This window comes from Dama dama, chromosome 21 (genome assembly GCF_033118175.1).
Source record: "Dama dama isolate Ldn47 chromosome 21, ASM3311817v1, whole genome shotgun sequence".
In the NCBI taxonomy this organism is placed as follows: domain Eukaryota; kingdom Metazoa; phylum Chordata; class Mammalia; order Artiodactyla; family Cervidae; genus Dama; species Dama dama.
Window position 1 is genome coordinate 11284534 of NC_083701.1, and position 16623 is coordinate 11301156.

The window sequence follows — 16623 nt, forward strand, 5'->3', positions numbered from 1 at the left end:
TGGAACGATGCTATTAACACCCAGCAGCAGGGGACTGACCGACAAACCCGAATTTCCTCGTTTCTTTCTAGATCTCAGTGGAAATCGAAATGTCTTTGAATTCTAATGTAGAAAGTTACATACACTTTTGGCACTCTTCCCAGCTCTGAATAAATAACCCTTCTGAATGTTAAGTAACTGAATCATTTCTGTTATTTTATTACAAATTTTTATTCTCAAGCAGAATCTCTGATGAGTATTAATGTACCTCTTCTCTCGCTTTTCTGCTGCCTTTTATTGGCTTGGATAAATATCTCTGGCCCAAAGCTGGACAAGTTTATTAGTGTGACAGAATTACATTGCGTGGATCATGCTCTGAGAAAAGTTTCAGTCCAGATACTGAAAGTGCTGGCATGGTTGATTCCCGTCTGTCATGGTTGACTGGACGCCCAGAACTCCTTCCAGGAGCAGTGCTGACTTGTGAAGACTTACTTGTCAAAAGAAGCCAGTACCATTATCTCAGTTAGACTCTTTGTACACAATGCCCACAGTTCGGGGGAAATACAATCACAGTTGATCCTACAGCATCAGTTCAGTTCAGTTCAGTCGCTCAGTCATGTCCGACTCTTTGCGACCCCATGAATCGCAGCACTCCAGGCCTTCTTGTCCATCACCAGCTCTCGGAGTCCACCCAAACCCACGTCCATCAAGTCGGTGATGCCATCCAACCATCTCATCCTCTGTCGTCCCCTTCTTCTCCTGCCTTCAATCTTTCCCAGCATCAGGGTCTTTTCAAATGAGTCAGCTCTTTGCATCAGGTGGCCAAAGTATTGGAGTTTCAGCTTCAACATCAGTCCTTCCAATGAACACCCAGGACTGATCTCCTTTAGGATGGACTGGCTGGATCTCCTTGCAGTCCAAGGGACTCTCAAGAGTCTTCTCAACACCACAGCTCAAAAGCATCATTTCTTCAGCACTCAGCTTTCTTTATGGTCCCACTCTCACACCCATACATGACCACTGGAAAAACCATAGCCTTGACTAGATGGACCTTTGTTGCCAAAGTAATGTCTCTGCTTTTTAATATGCTGTCTAGGTTGGTCATAACTTTCCTTCCACGGTGTAAGCGTCTTTTAATTTCATGGCTGCAGTCACCATCTGCAGTGATTTTGAAGCCCCCAAAAATAAAGTCAGCCAGTTTCCACTGTTTCCCCATCTATTTGCCTTGAAGTGATGGAACCGGATGCCATGATCTTAGTTTTCTGAATGTTGAGCTTTAAGCTAACTTTTTCACTCTCCTTTTTCAGTTTCATCAAGAGGCTCTTTAGTTCTTCTTCACTTTCTGCCGTAAGGGTGGTGTCATCTGAATATCTGAGGTTGTTGATATTTCTCCCAGCAATCTTGATTCCAGCTTGTGCTTCCTCCAGCCCAGCATTTCTCATGATGTACTCTGCATAGAAGTTAAATAAGCAGGGTGACTATACAGCCTTGACATACTCCTTTTCCTATTTGGAACCAGTCTGTTGTTCCATGTCCAGTTCTAACTGTTGCTTCCTGACCTGCATACAGGTTTCTCAAGAGGCAGGTCAAGTGGTCTAGTATTCCCATCTCTTTCATACCACTTTCCTAATCTTGTATTCTGGGCCGGAGGTCAGTTACCAATTCTATGCTGGATTCTTCTGACATCCATAAATGAGTAAAGAAGGTAGAAAGGAAACATTAAGGAGTGTTAGAAAGGGCACAGATGAAATAATCTTTTTCCAAGTCTATCTGTGCTACTTACTGGCCTGATGAATTTTTTTTAAGACCCCTGGATCCCTTTGACTCTTGGTTTCCTCCTGATCAAAACAAAGGCAAGAGCATCAACTCTGTGTCTCTTCTCTTTTTTTTCTCTCTCTTTTTTTAAAATGTGGATTATTTTTAAAGGCTATTGAATTTTGTTACAATATTGTTTCTGTTTTATGTTTTGGGAGGGGTGAGGAATGTGGGATCTTAGTTCCCGGATCAGGGATTGAACCTGCCCGCCTTGCCTGGGGCGGCCAAGTCCTAACCCCTGGACCGCCAGGCAGGTCTCTGCATGTCTCTTTTTAATGACCAAGTACGGCACACAAAAGTGCCAGTTTGTAACGGTGGAAAGTTACTGAACTGAGACACAAACTCAGGTTTCTAACCTGATACGTAGTTGATGTTCACTGATAAGTTATTTCCTGTCTCCTCTTTCTTAGCCTTGGATTTTATGTTGGTTATTGGTTCATGGGAGCAGTGGGTTCCACACAAAGCAGGGTCCCTCCTAGGGTCGGATGCCCCAGACTGCTCAGGGGATCAGCTCCCCGCTTCCCACCATACACTCTTCTCCCCTGCTCTCACTTCTCTTTTTTCCATTCTCTCTCTCCTACTTCATGTCTTCCTCCATCCGATCTCTCTTACAGAAATGATAGAATATTTTTAGAGTTGAGCACTATCTAGGAATCATCCGGTCAAGTCTGTTTGTTTTACAGGCGCAGGAGCTAAAACCGAGAGGTCAGTTCCCTGCCCAAGAGCACACAGCTAGCAAGCAGCCGGGCTGGTGAGGCCCGTAGGTGCAGTTTCAAAAGCAGCTCTGTTTTCTCCACACCATGCTGCGTTGAAAGTTGTGTTCCTATGGAAGGGGCTCCCCAGCCCCCACTTAAAAACATGGTTGAATATTTCCACAGAAGTGGATTTCTGACACCTGCCGTTAACATTCTGTGCAGTGTCAGCCGGGTTCTCACATTCCCGCTTGTCATGTCCATGGCTCCGAGAAGCGGCTTGTGGCAGAAGGTGTGGGTAACTTCAAAACCCCTAACGCTGGGCGTATGATTCAGACCGTACATGAGAAAAGAATAATTTCCTCTGCCTCCCCCATGTACTTCTGAGCTAAAAATGCAACCGCAGAGTTCAGAGGAAGGTGTAGGATTTATGCTCTTATGTTAACTTTCTTTTCTCTCTCAGTCTCACTGGGGATCAAGTGCTGAAGTTTTGGGGGTTTTGTTTTTACTTGACAAGCAGGTAGATGAGTCAGCATCCTGTATCTGTTCCCCTCCTTAAGAGCTCGGTGACCTTCTAGAACTCCGCTCACTTCAGCTGTCTCATCTGTGAGAAGGATTTGCAGGTTTCTGTCTTGTATGTCTCAGAGGCTTGTTTTGAATCAACTAATGGAGGAGCAAGGGCTTTTGTAAACATGCCAAAGGCTGATTGTGGGGGCTTTTATGAAGAGACTTTAAAGTATGAGATAAAAGATCCTGGTGCAAAGAGCCGACTCATTGGAAAAGACCCTGATGCTGGGAAAGATTGAGGGCAAGAGGAGAAGGGGGCAACAGAGGGTGCGATGGTTGGATGGCATCACTGACTCAAAGGACATGAGTTTGGGCAAGGTCCAGGAGATAATGAAGGACAGGGAAGCCTGGCGTGCTGCAGTCCACAGGGTTGCAAAGAGTTGGACACAACCTGATGATTAAACAGCAACAATAAAAGATGTGGGTTTGAGTTCTGGTTCTGTCCCCAGCTTGGGACTGAGCTAAGTGAGAGGATGCTGGCGGACCCAAAAGCAATGGCTGACTCTCCTGCATTCCCAGCCTGTGTAGTTTAACAGGGATATTTGGTACATATGGATCAAATATCCTAGGAATTGTTGGGGATATTTTTGTCCTTGATCGCTCATCTCTTCTGTCATGTGTCTTGATCTGATAAGTGAGCTCCCTAGCTACAAGACCGGATGCTATGTATTCAAGAAGAGAAAAAGAAAGAAGAAACAAAAGAAGGAAAAAGAAACATTGATTTGCATGGAAGACTTTCAAAGAAAGAGGAATATTTTCTCATTGGCAGATACTGTCTTCATGTGTTTCTAATGAAACAGAAGCCAGTGAGTCTCTGGTTTATGTCTTTGTTCCTCCCCTGACACTGTTGATGTCAGCAAAAAATTGCAGTTTGTTTTTTGGCGAGGGCCCTGTTTTCCTTTTCCATTGAGCACAGGAATGGTGGCTTCTATCTGCCACACCCTCTAAAATAATAAAATACGTCTAGAATGTGGGATGTGACTACAGCTGTCTGTGGTTAGATCCGTCCTAAAGACCTGGGCTGAGAAAATACTCTTGGAGATGCCTGTGTGAGTGCAGCGCCCGACACGCGTCACTCTGCCTAGTGATCACTTACCGTGCTCGTTCCCTCAGGACTCTCTCCTTCAGACCCTACGGAGGAGGTAAGGAACCCGTGCTAGTCTTAGGGTGTTGGTCCTGATTTACACACGTTAACATGGCCCTTTTATTTTATTTTTTTGTTGGGGGGGTGTTTCCCACACCCTCAGGCGTTCTCTTCTCCTGGCACCTCTCTGAGAAGCAGTCTGCTCAAGATTTCTCGCTCTTGTTGCTAAGGGCGCGTTTCCTCGCCTGTCTGAGCTCCGCCCGGGGGCGGCCTCCCACTTGTCCTTCCCTCTCTCTGACTGTTGGGTCACGGGCGGTCTAGGTACCGCCCGGCTCGACGGGCCCATAGTGGTCTCAGGCAGCAGACACGACGTTTGCCTGATACGGAGACACATGTGGGAACTCCTGTGAGAAACCTCACAGAAATCATTCCCAAATTGGAGCTAATGGCTGCCTGATGATGATGCTCGCTGAAGCATTTGCAAACCGTTTCTGTATCTGTCCTCCCTTTATGCTCACCCATCAGACTCTGTCTTGGTTGGTGGGTTCTGAGCGCTGTAACCGTCATCTCAGATGTCTGTCATGAGAACACTGAGTGTTACGCTGCTTACTTTGTCTTTTTTTGTTTTTTCCTAATTTTTGTTGGACTAACATTTTTAAAGATAGGGTTGTCCAAACATTTTTTTTCCATGTGGCAAAAATGAAATTGATATTCTGAACTTGTTTTTGTTGCATTGTAATGAGTTTTCTGGTTCTTTCACTTCAACTCAACTGTAGCTGTTGGATCTTTTTTGTTTTAAACTCATTGGACGTGGAGAGTTGGCGTGGCTTAGAGTCACTGGTGGGTTCTTTTTATTTGGGGGTGTTTTTTGGGGGGAAGGGCAGTGGGGAACCACACCAGGCAGCCTGTGGGGTCTTAGTTCCCTGATCAAGGGTTGAACCCACACCCCGGCAGCGAAAGTGTCGCGTCATAACCACTGGACCGCCAAGGAATTCCCTGGTGTTTTTCTGTTGCCTGTGGAGGTCGTCTCACTCATTTCTTGCATCCTTGTGGCAAAGTGGTGATCGCAGGGGGTACCGCGGAGGTGAACGGCCAGACCAGGCGAGACAGCAGTTCAGGCCCTCCTGCCCCCTGACCCTGTTTCACCCCTGCTTTCTCCTCCTCAGTCTTTTTTTTTCTTTGGCTGCGCTGGGTCTTCATTGCTAAGTGGGCTTTTTCTCCAGTCGGTACACAGGCTCCTCACTGCAGTGGCTTCTCCCGTGCTGGCGCCGGCTCTCGGGCAGGGGTTTCCAGGCTCTAGAGCACAGGCTCAGTAGTCATTGCACTCCAGGCTCAGCTGCTCCTGGGCCTCTGGAATCTTCTCGGACCAGGGATCCCACCTGCGTGTCCTGCATTGGCAAATGGATTCCCTACCACCAACCCCCCAGGGAAGCCCCCTCCTCAGTCTTATTCCAGGCACTATGGCCTGTATGGAGGGCTTCCCTGGGAGCTCAGCTGGTAAAGAATCCACCTGCAATTCAGGAGACCCCAGTTCGATCCCTGGGGTGGGAAGATCCCCTGGAGAAGGGATAGGCTACCCACTCCATTATTCTCGGGCTTCCCTTGTGTCTCAGCTGGTAAAGAATCCGCCCACAATGCGGGAAACCTGGGTTCAATCCCTGGGTTGGGAAGATCCCCTGGAGAAGAGAACATCTACCCACTCCAGTATTCCGGCCTGGAGAATTCCCTGGACTGTATAGTCCACGGGGTCGCAAAGAGTCAGACATGACTGAGCAACTTTCACTTTGATGGCCTGTGGTCCTCTGCTGGAGCACCTGTTGTAACCTCCCCTCTCAGAGATTCTGGAAGGTCTGACCCAGGGCCCAGGTGTGTGTGGTTAAAAGCACTCACAGGTGATTCGCATGTGGGTGGGGCCGGGCCTGGGATGCAGGGCGGGGTCTCCCAGAGAGAGCCAAGGTGCCCTTGTAGGAACTGGGAGGGTTCGCCTCCGCCTGGCACTGGCCTCCCCTGGGAGCAGGCAGGGCCCGCAGGCCCTCAGGTTCCCTCCCTGCCACGGATGCTCTGGGCATCATCGGAGAACCGCCCCTGCATCCTCTGCTCCGGCCAGTGCCTCCATTTGACTAGTCTTCTGCCTCCTGCAGCCGCAGAGCTTCTTTGTGAGTGCGTGTGTTTCCTATTTCAGGTCACATGATCGGGTGCTGTATTTGTTTTTCTCAGTTCAGGCTGAGCCTGCAATTCACAGCTCTCCCTGTTTGGTGAGAATTTAGGTCGGGTGTTCACAGTGGAGATTCAGAGCCTCGGCCGGGCTCCTGTTCACGGGGGACCCACCCAGCCACTCCTGCGGCTCCTTCTTCCTCAGGGGACCTGCTGGTTATACAGACCATGGGTGTCCTAACAGACTCACCTTTGTAAGGCACGATGGGGTGTAAGACAAAAAAAAAAAAAAATTGGGATTTGAATCAAGAGTTTTGTGTTCCAGCCCCAGCCCAGCCACTTGTCAGCAGTGTGATGGGGGGCGAGTCATTGAATCTTACTGGGGCTTCCCTTCCTCCTTTATAAAACGGGCTAGTAAAGTGGAATGTACATGGAATCACTTTATAAACTGACACAAATATTGTTGAAGCTGGAGCAGTAATGTGCCGCACACACCCCTCTTGTCTATGACCTTTTTTAGTTCCCTCCACTTTATTGAGATGGAATTGACTTATAACATTATTTAAGTTTAGGTGGACAGCATAGTGATTTTGTACATGTATGCATTGCAAGGTGCTTACCTCAGGAAGGTTAGCTAGTACATTCACTATCTCACAGAATTATAGTTGTGTGGTGAGAACCTTTGAAATCTACCGTCTTAGAAACTTTCAAATAGATAGTACAGTGTTATCAACTGTAGACACCTTGCTGGACCTTAAATCCCCAGAACTTACCTTAAAACTCTGGACGTTGGTACCCTTTCGTCCCCTCCCTCCCATTCTTTTTTCTTTTTTAAATTTAAACGAGCTGGCTCTAGGGGTTTGCTGTGCCTGGGGGCACCATACCTTACTAATAGCAACACCAGACCTGGAAGCCAGGCCCTCGGGTTTCTTTCTGTATCTGTTTTTCAGTGCAGAGCATCCATTGGTTCGTGGAAGGTCCTGGGTCTGAGTCTTCCTCACTTGCTTTCCTTCACAGAATCTCGCCTCTCTCCCTTGATCACTCTGTCTTCGCATCGCGTATCCTTGGCGCCTCTGCTGAGGTCCAGACGCTGTCAGGACATTTACTTCTGCGGTGAGGCTTCCGTTACTTCCGGCTTGGTGGTTCGTGCCTGTGTCCTTTCCCAGGTCTGCAGTTCTAGGCTTTGTGAGGAATATAAAGTTTCCAGGGGCGCTTTCCATTGCAAAGTTAGAACAGAAAGAGCAAACAAAGCAGGTCCCTTTGGTCTCTGATAAGGCTGCTTTAGTAAGTGTTTTACTTCTCAGAGCAACCTCTTAGCTCCATGCGTTCCCCTGTTTGGAAGTGTTTTTCAGCTCTTGTGCTGGCCAGGAGGAGAGCTTTCGCACGCTCACAGGCCGGGAGGTCTCCGGGGGCTGTAACTGAGAGAGCGGTATTGACCCTGCGGTCATCAGTCTGAATGTGCCTAAGTGGGTAGCCGCCCAAAGCCATTACAGCTGCCCTCCAGGAATCTTTGATAAGTGAGTTAGTGGGCTTTCCGCAGCTCTGGGCGACCTGAATTGTTCACCCATTTATTTCCTTCTGCCGGAGCCAGGAAGATAACCCCATCCTCGGAAGCCTCCCGGCAGTGGGTTTCAGAGCTCTTGGGAAAGAGGGAGCTGCCATCCGTTCACTGTCTTCTGAGTGTTCTGCGTGTCCTCTGATTTCGCTCTCTCTGAAGCCTCAAGGTGATACGGATGGGTCGCAGACGGGGGCCGGGGAGGCGGACAGAGTCTGTGAAAGCGGCCTCGCCCACCAGCTCCACAGTCACCGGCAGGGCTGTGAAGTGAAGCTGTGCGGAGGCTCACGCGCCTGTGCTCCCTCACCCAGCGGTCTCCGTCCCAAGTCATGGGCAGTGAGCCAGACTGACTCTTCACGTCCACCTGCAAGTGTATGTGTGTGTGTGTGTGTGTGTGGCGGGGAGGGGTGGGGGGATTAGGGTGACAGGAGTGGTAGCTCCAACCAGTCAGGTCCCGCGCTGGCAGCATGGAGGCGGCGTGAGGCAGCACGTGGCTCCTCCGGTCCCGTCGGTGCCCGTCTCTGCTCGTCTCTGCTCCTCTGTGCCCAGTACTCTGCTGCGGAAAGGAGGTGCAGTCACCCCTCGGTACACGGTGGGGGTGGTGGTTCCCAGACCCCCCCTGAGGATCCCCAAATCCACGGATGCGCGAGTAGCGCTCTCAGACCCCCGTGTCCTCAGATGCGGAGCCTGCAGATATGGAGGGCCAGCTATACCTTGCCATTCACTTCCCTTGTTCCCGAGGTAATGGGCTTTTGTTGATCAGACTTGAATGAAATAGTTTATCGTCAGGTGTTAATGCCTAAGGTACATCCCTGACAGTGAATACTAGAAAGTAGAATAAAGAGACGTTGTCCTATCAAATAATACTCTTGGGCACAGGTTGGGGGATTAAGCGTCCCTTTCTCTCTTTTCCATTTGGGATATTTGGGTAAATACGGTCCAGGATAGATTGAGTGATGGATGAAGTTTGAGGGTTCAGACCAGAAACCACGGCTCCCTGACTCTTCAGCCTGGTTCTCTATCAACCAGCTATTATCTTCTCTCTAGCAATGAAAAGAACATAACCTCTCCATTTCTGCATGACTGCCCCCCGAAATAAAATGCTCCCATGTACAATATAAGTGAAGACTTGGCCTCTCTGAAAAGTACTCAGAAGATACCAGCCAGGCCCACCTTTCCTGCCTTGATTATGCTCCTCCTGGTAACACAGTCTTTCATCCTGTGATCATCTCGAGCCCTGCCGTTTGGTGTGGTTCTTCCTGCAGGGGAAGCGGTACAGACATGCAGGCGCTCATTTGTGTGAGAAGGAAAAAAGGTAGATCACGCTTAAGGTATTGCGAATTACAGAATTTTGTACCCTCAAGGGATTTTACTGCAAACATTTCCTTTTTTACAGATGGGAAAACTGAGAACCAAAATAGAACAAAGCCTATGATGAGGATATTAACTGGGTTTGATACATTAGTGGTCCTGTAAGAGACAACTCGGAGATCTCAAAGCCAGTTAGTGGCTGAGCCAAGATTAGAACTCACATCTCTTCACTCTAAGACCTGGGCTCTGGGGGATATCCCCCCACTCCTTCATCCTCTGCAGGGTTCTGGGGATTTTGAGCAAGTCTTGGGGGTGAGAATAATGAGCAGGCAGGATCAATAGGTTTCATCCGCACGCCTCCTGCTCAACCCTGACTGGGTATTGGAATCACCTGGGGACCTTTAACAGCGCACCTGAGGACCACCACAGCCCAGTGAAGCCACTCTCTTGTCCTCCTGAGATTGCTGTCTCAGGTGTGACTGCAGGGTTTTCTCCAGGTGCAGTTGTGGACAGCCTCCATCAGGATCCCCCGGGTGCTGGCGAGGAAGCAGACTCCCAGGTCCTGTCTGCTCCTCCTTGGTCCAAGCACCTGGTGCCAAGAGCCAGGCTTCCTGTTTGCAGCCAGGTTCCCCAGGTGATGCGGATGCTAAACTAGTGTTCTGGACATGGGCAGTCTTCCCCCTGAAGTCCCCTGCCCTCCTCTCCCCGACTCTGCCCCTGCTTCTTCTGGGGTGCCAAATCTGGAGAGGCAGGTACCTTTGAATTCCAAGGTTTTAAATTGCTTTTGATGTTTCCCCCCTTCTTCAAAAAGGAAAGAGATTTAGAATATAGACCTCTGTATTAATTTTGAATAGATGCATGAAGATTACAGCAGTAAAGTGAACTTCCCTTTTTCTTTTTTTTTTTTTTTGAACTTCCCTTTTTCAAAAACTAGATATTGATCCTGCTGCTGAGTCAGTGGTAGGATTGTATCTTTCTCCTTTAGCCCATCCTTTTTTGAGCTTAATTTCGAAAGTGATCCTGTGCCTGCCTGTCGCTCAGCACCAGCACTGAGCCCAGCATATGAGAAAAAGCATTTCTCACTTTCCACTTACATATTCAGGGATCCAGCAAAACAAAGATCCTAGAAAAAACATGCCACCAATTATTTACAATATTCTAAAAAAGAGAAATGATTGTATTTCTCCCTTCTGAGTTTTTTTCACTTCTAGCACATTTTAAAACATCACTGTAATGAGTTTTTCTTTCTGGCCCTAGGATTTTGTATCATGCCTATTGCAAAAGAAACAAAAATGGGTCCACTCTAGCTGTGTGTAATGATATTCCTCAGGTAGAAAACAATTTAAAGGAACAGACCAAAAGCATGCCTCGGGAACATGCAATAAATGCATTTTCATCCGATGTCTCTCAAAACTTGAAAATTTTCATATTTTCAAAGATAAAGCTGCTCAGTTCCCTCTCTCCTAATTTATTCTTTTAGAGTATGGGAATTCCTTTAGTGTTTGTGCAGATCTCTTTTGCTTGCTTAACTGTTTTTTGCCTTGACATCATTCATTTTGTGTAAGGTAGTAAGATCAGAGATGTGCGAAAACGTTTCGGTTTGGGGAACCAATTTTTAGAACTCTGGCCTAGGAAGGTTTTCTCCCCTTCCCAACCCTGCCACCCTGTGTACATGATTTTAAGTAATGGCATGATGTTGTACCATTATTTCAGTTCAGTCTTTATATCCCTCTGATATCGTATAAAGGTTTCACGATGTGCCTTCTAAAATCTGTGCTTTGTTGAAGCACAAGCAGATGTGTTACAGAAGTGGGCACCATAATGTAGTTGGATTTTCTGAATCCCAGAGATGGAAGAAAAAAATAAACAGGCCAAGAAAACAAGTGTAAAAGTGATATTTAAATTTAAGATGACTTTTACCACATTAATTTTTCTAATTCCATTTCTTTACTGTCAAAGAAATCGAGCATGAATACTTCATAGGAGGGACTACTTAGGGGTTGAATGTTCATGTAGAGTGCCTGTCATAAGATTGAGGGTAAGAAGAGGGTGGTGAGTTGAACAGATCTTGGCTGAATATGAATCCCTGTCTGGAATCAACTCAGGCTTTCTAACATGGACCATTGTGTGACCAAAGGTTTGAATTTGTGCCTTGGGAGAAGTCTTTGTTTTTATTGTTGTCTTTTTCTGAAATAAATCAAGTATTTGCATAATAAACTTAATAAGGCCATTCCAAAACACTCAAGCATGTGCCTGCTGCCAGCCAATCAAAACAAGCTGTGGACGACAACAGAAACAATAAAAAGTTAGACCTCGAATAATTGGATAATTAAGGATCAACTTACCTGCTGCTGCTAAGTCGCTTCAGTCGTGTCTGACTCTTTGTGACCCCATAGACCCGCCAGGCTCCTCTGTCCATGAGATTCTCCAGGCAAGAATACTGGAGTGGGTTGCCATGCCCTCCTCCAGAGGTCTTCCTGACCCAGGAATTGAACCCGCATCTCCTGAGCCTCCTGCTTTGGCAGATGGGTTCTTTGTCACTAGTGCCACCTGGGAAACCCCTTACTCCACTGATGTATTAGTAACTTAGTAATTCTTAACTTTCCCCCGTCTTCCTATCTAAAGTCTTGCAGTGTTTATTCCCACAAAGGTTTTATACACTTATAAATAAGAAAGTGGGAAAAGCCCGGAACTCAATGTAGCACAGATTTGTAAACAGGAGGCAGGAGAATGATAACCTTAATTTAGTAATTCAGGAGTGGATGGATATAACCACGTGAAAATGTGACCCTGGGGGCTCATTCCCTAAGAACATAAAATCTTAATAATGAGCAAGTTTAGCTCAATGAGTGATCAATCTAATAGTGTATAGCTTGTTTAGTTCCATTTTTAAAACTTGTGGCTCTTATCATATTTATGAAGGATTCATAAAGAGAAGAGCAAGAAATACACAGATGTGGGTTGGTAGGTGGGTTGGAAGCTAAAATCTGAAGTTAGATGGATAACATCTGAGCTCTGCACATAGCAATGGAAGGAATGTTACTGATTTGGGTTCCCTTTACTTCTCCTTGAGGTGGTTAAGTATTCTTTTGACCAAAACACTGCAGGGTGAAATTTCCTGGCAGAGAACAAATACCTCGGAGTTCTGTGCCATACAAGAGAACAGTGTCTTCAAAGCACATTGTGATAGCTTGTGTTTTTTTGAAAAGAGCAGAGTGAGTCTGAAGTTGCATCTGGGATGAACTGCCCCCCTTAGCACCGGGTATGCTGGCAGTGGATTCTCCTGAATAAGTCTTCAGAGCAGCCCCACCCTGACTGGACAAATGAGAAGCTGGGGAATGAGGGAGATCTGTTACTCACACAGGGCAAGGGTGAGCTGCCTGCAGTCAGCTCTGCTGACCTGTGAGGGTGCCCCTGGGACTAGGAAGAGCACGTCCTCCCGGCAGTCAGCGTGATTCCCAAACCGCTGCCCGGGGCACGGGTGCCTATGGAGGAGACAGCGATCGTTTGACCAAGCACATTTTTGAGCACTTGCCTTCTGGGTTGGTGACTAATCTGAAACCATGAGATAAATGACTCCTAGGCAAAGGTTATAGGAGAAGCTAATTTGAGCAGACCAGGAAAATGGATTTTAAAGCTAGAGACACTGGAGAAAAATCTGTAGCCCCACTTTAAGCGTTGTTTTCTTTCCCAGCAAGTAGGACAAAAATTACCTTCCTAAGGTACCTCTATGTTTTGAAAAGTGGTTGTTATTTTTTGTTTCCCCCAAAAAAACTCAGATTAGGAGTTAGGAGGTTAGGACCAAATTGTCTTCTCCAAAAAAAATATGAGCATGACGATCTGGCCAATCTGTTTGATTTTTATGTCATCATCTGAGTTGAAATAATATTTTTATCCACATTAGCAAACATTCGTCAAAATGAAAAGCTCTGAATGTATAAGAACTTTGTACAATGAGTTACCCAGTTAACATTTTTAACAAGAGAATTTATTTCCTTCCTTTTTACATACAGAGCTGTTTATGTGTTAGAGACCAAATATGGGATTGAGTGAATGTTAGAATCAGGCCCATCAAAAATGTGAGGGACTTTATAGAAATATGCTAATCAACTGCACAACGCAATGCATTAGTGGGTTATGAAGTGAATTTAGTTTGATCCTTAAATTAAAAAAAAAAAAGTTTGTTATTGGAGAGGAAACGTAGGTCCAAATAGAGGAGTGACTTAATTTAGGCCTTTTGTTCTAGATGTCTGATAGCTTCTTTTACTTTGTAGTAATGCCTGCCAAATACTCATACTTGGCCTACTTACCTAATCTGGAGACCAGGTGACGGCAGCAATTAAAACTAGCCCTTCCCCGACATGCATGCAGAGGTCTTATAGCCAGCAGCCTCTACCTCTAGGTATCTAGACAAGACTCAGCTGATGGTGACCCTGAGGCTGCCGCACACCCTCTGGGTGGACCTCGCTTCAGCGAGGAAGTAACTTTCCCAGGTGCACGAGGAGAGAGCCAGTCATGCACAGTTATCAAAAACATATTCTACACGAAGCCAAGATCTCGCCATAAGAGGGGATGGCATGTATTACCTAAGCTGCGATGTGGTGTGTCTGACATTCTTTCTTTCCTGCTGTTGACCCTCCGAGCACGTGTAAACAGCCTGTTGAACTTGCCACTACCTGTATTCCCAGGACATCCTGTTAACTGTTGGTTGTCCACTTCCTTGCAGCTAGAGGTACTCTCGGGTCACACAATGGCTGGTTTATTTGGGAGCCATATCACAGAAATCTGCACCGAGCTTTCTAACTCTGGCTGTGTGGGTAATTCTGAAAACCTCGGATCTTACTTTCAAATCATCCACAGCTAAACCCAACTCTGCCTCTTTCCCGAGTCTGAAGAATGCATCCCAGACAAAAGGCCGAATTCAGCTGACCTTAACTCTCCCTCCGCGGCATTCCTTTAGTTCTGTGTGTTTGAAATTCAAGGCCTGTTCTGGTTTCAAGTACACTTTTTAAAAAGTCTGAAACAGAAATGTATTATTGGACCAGTAATGCCTCACGGAGGCCAATAATGGTGTTATGTATGAGCCACAGTGCTTTTTTTGTTAGCGGTTTAAGTGCCTCTTTGCCATCCCCCTCCCTCAGGTTTCTTGAATCATACTCACTAATTCGATATTGCTCTTGTCCTGTATAATGTAAGCTAACATTGGCAAAACTGTGGGGAGTAAGGGTGCTTCAGCGGAAAATCTTTAGTTTAACAAACGGTAGTATAATTTTGTGGAGAGTGCAAAGGATTATTGAATTGGAACATTATCAAGACACCTGAATGCCTCCCCAAAATAGTGTATGTTGGAACAATGGCACATTTAAAAAATATTTGGAGAGTAACGATCACCCACCATTCCACCACCCTAACCTAACAGTTTTTGGTTATTGCTATTCAATCTTTGTTGCTTCAAACATTGTTTTAAGGGCTTCCCAGGTGGCTCAGTGGTAAAAGTATCTGCCTGCAATGCAGAAGATCTGGGTTCGATCCCTGGGTTGGGAAGATCCCTTGGAGAAGGGAATGGCAATACACTCCAGTATTCTTACCTGGAAAATCCCGTGGACAGAGGAGCCTGGCAGGCTGTACAGTCCATGGGCTCACAAGAGTCGGATACTACTTAGTGACTAAACAACCACCTCCACGCTGTTTTAAACAGTTGCCACTTTGAATCTTGCCGTTTTACTTATAAAACTGGAGTAGCACACATGCTGTGCTGAAGTGTTGCCGTCTCTGTTATTTTAAGGGCCCCATAATAATACCATCATATTTGTTGTCATTACTTATAAAACTGGAGTAGCACACATGCTGTGCTGAAGTGTTGCCGTCTCTGTTATTTTAAGGGCCCCATAATAATACCATCATATTTGTTGTCATTCAGTCACTCAGTCGTGTCTGACTCTTTGTGACCCCCTTGGACTTCCCGACCGCCAGGCTTCCCTGTCCTTCACCATCTCCCAGAGTTTGCTCAAATTCGTGTCTATTGAGTCAGCAATGCCATCCAACCATCTCATCCTCTGTTTTTCATCTATGGCATCATGTAGATGTTCCTTAATTTACTAAAGTTCCTATGCTGTTGAGTCTCCAGAGGTTGCCGGCCTTTGGGCAGAGACCATGCATGCAGTGAGCCACTTGAGTCGTTAGCTACCTTTCCCCATTGAGTGAGCTCCCTGGGAAGCTTTCTCAGAAGTGAGATCTTTGGGCAGAAGGGATGGGCTCCGTCTTTGGGATCTTGCAGTGCCACGTTGCTTTGTCAGACAGTCATGTCACAGAGATGAGTCGTGGTTTTTGGAAACAAGACTCCATCAGCTTCTTCCTGAATTTCTCCCTAGAGAGAAGGCCTCTCCCACCCTCCCCTCTAGCTGACCCTTTGGGAGGAGGCTTTCCCAAGGAAAAAATGCGTCGGTCACAGCTAATATCACTGCTCTTATGAATGAAATGTGTCCTACCCAAAGGGCATAGGAGGTTCCACCCTGACTCCACTGTTTGTGTAAGGATGGGGTAGGGGAGTGCCTTCAAAATGTTATTCATTTAATAATTGCAGATTAGATTTCTATCAAGGGAGAGGGCGTTCTGCCTAGATGTGAGAACAGCTCATCGCCCAGCTCTGGACTTAGACGGTCTGGGTTTGACTCACAGCTTCCTTTTAGCTGCTGTGTGGCTCTGGGCAGGGTGCTCAGCCTTGCTTATCTGTAAACTGTTGTCATCATCTAATCATCCCCATCCCAGTAGGTCATTGTGGGAGTTTAGTTGGGTCCTCCATCGAGGTACTCAGCACAGTGTCTTGCACAGACTAAGAACTCAGCAAGTCTTAGCTGTTAGTATCATGTGACATACCTTTTACTTCCCAGTTCTTCAAGGTCCGTGAATTACTTGAGCACTGTTTCTCTTATTAACTCTATTTCTCATTGAATTCCAGTAGCCCTAGGAGCTGATACTAGGGTCAGCCGTAGGTGTTGATTTGGCAATAGGTTCTGTGCTCTCCACTGGCTTAACAAGGGCTTTAGTCTAATGGAATGCGTGAAAGCGGCTGGCTGCACTTGTTTTGTGTCTCCCTTTGCTCTTGGCACCTGCAGAATGTGCTCAAGAAATGGTTGATAAGAGCTGAAGTTTAGGAAAGCTAACAACCACAGTTCTTTGAGCTTTTCAGAATATAACATTGATCTCTCCACTCTTTCCCGCTGTTCTCTCCTTCTGGAACTTTATTAGATTAGCATTGGGCCTTCCCATTCTATCTTCCATGTCTCTTAATATCTATTAATGCTCTGTCTTTTTTAAATTAATATCCTATTTTTTGTGTGCTACCTTCTTAGGATAATTTCATCAGCTGTGTCTTCTAGTTCACTAATTCTCTTACTGGTATATGTTTAATCATTCCCTTGTTAAATTTTTTTTTTAATTTTTGGAGGATCTGTTTAGTATTTTTT

At 46.3% G+C, this 16623-nt stretch overlaps 1 protein-coding gene and 1 non-coding gene across 5 annotated transcripts in view; both read left to right on the forward strand.

The window, feature by feature from the left end:
- The window catches only part of ASAP1 (ArfGAP with SH3 domain, ankyrin repeat and PH domain 1), a 328727-nt gene that overhangs the window by 148491 nt on the left and 163613 nt on the right, over positions 1-16623 (forward strand). The gene's annotated exons all lie outside the window — the stretch shown is intronic.
- Positions 14630-14701, forward strand: TRNAC-GCA (transfer RNA cysteine (anticodon GCA)). Its single transcript has one exon. It is a non-coding gene; the product is annotated as a tRNA-Cys (tRNA).